This window comes from Zootoca vivipara, unplaced genomic scaffold (genome assembly GCF_963506605.1).
Source record: "Zootoca vivipara unplaced genomic scaffold, rZooViv1.1 SCAFFOLD_39, whole genome shotgun sequence".
Classification (NCBI taxonomy): domain Eukaryota; kingdom Metazoa; phylum Chordata; class Lepidosauria; order Squamata; family Lacertidae; genus Zootoca; species Zootoca vivipara.
This window is the reverse complement of record NW_026801996.1, coordinates 144,255-145,965: the sequence shown is the minus strand read 5'-3', so window position 1 is coordinate 145,965 and position 1,711 is coordinate 144,255.

Sequence of the window (1,711 nt, the reverse complement as noted above, 5' to 3'; positions counted from 1 at the left end):
TAGCTGTACCCTCTGGAACCAAAAAGCAGTTACTTTATCCTAATGCAAATACAGACAATAATAATACAGATATAAAATCCTTTGACTCAATACACAACAACTACTATCTCACTTCCTTTTGAATGCTTGGTCATCTGCTCCAGGAAGGCATCATCTGTGTCCTCAGTTTGGGTTAGGGATCTATAGTAAACTCCCACAATGAGATCACTGTTATTTTTCTCTCCCTTAATTTTGACCCAGATACTCTCAATTTGGCTTTGAAATTTTAAATCCTGGATCTCTTCACAGGTATACACATCCCTGACATATAACACCTTCACTGTACTATTTTCCTGTTTAGACAACCCTGGCCAGATGCTTAGAAAGTTGAGGTAACATTAATCTGTTTGAGTATTTAAACTTTCGTATGTTTCAAAGTTGTGATTTCTTCCTGTATGAAAGTGGTGTATAAATTTTATGAAATCAATCAATCAATCAATCAATCAATCAATCAATCCAACCTGTGGAGAGCCACAGTTTCCTCCTCCAGTTTCCTTGTTTTTGCTCAGATATGGAGAACTTTTGTCCTTCTAGTTGCTGCTGAACTACAACTCCTATCACCCAGCAAACATTGGAGCGGGGCAAAGGTTCCCCACTTCTGTTCTAAACCATCAGATTTCTAGCTCTGGTTTTTAACCCCAGGGCCCTGCCCCTTTACTCCGAGGCCCAAACTTAACATGAGTCAACAATGTGATGCAACAGCAAAAAAACACTATTCTAGGCTGCAGGATGTCGAGTGTCCAGGTCAAAGGAAGAAGTGGCACCACTCCATTCTGCCTTGGTCAGACCACATCTGGAATACTGTGTCCAGTTCTGGGCACCACAATTTAAGAAGGATACAGGACCATTTTGCACAGGGGTTCTGTTCCTGACCCCCACGTGCATCTGCAGAGCATGCATAAGCCCACCCCGTCCTATTCCGCCCCCAGCTCCATTTGGGGGCCACTTCTGGGTCACCAGAAGCAACCATGTATGTGAATGCATCAAGTGGACATGTGTAAAATGGTCGCTTCCTGTATTGGCCAGCTGAAAGGTGTGCAGAGGAGGGCGACCAAGATGATAAAGGATCTGGAAACCAGCCTTATGAGGAACGGTTGAGGGAGTTGGGTTGGGGATGTTTGGCCTGGAAAAGAGGAGACTGAGAGGAGATATGAAAGCCATCTTCAAGAATCTCAAGGGCTGTGACAGGAGATTCCAACTAAACATCAGGAAGAACTTTCTGACAAAGCTGGAACAGTGTCCCAAAGAGGGTGGTGGACTCTCTTTCCTTGGAGATTTTTAATCAGAGGTTGGCTGGCCATCTGCTATGGATGCTTGAGTTGAGTTTCCTGCATTGCAGGGGGTTAGACTAGATGACCCTTGGGATACTTTCCAGCTCTATATTTATTTATACATACATACATACATACATACATACATACATACATACATACCCGGTACATACATACACTGCCATTCATATCAAGGCTGTTACTTCATGGAAGTAGACTATAGCACTGATTTCCACCCACAAAGATTTTGAACAGGCACTAAATTTATTACCATATTGTCTAAGAACTCTCTGGACCACAGTTCAATGAAGGATGTTTCAGCTGCGGCTGCATTTTAAAAACTGGCAGGCAGGTCTCTGCCATCCCTACAAGTTACATATTAACTTCTCATGAAATAGCCA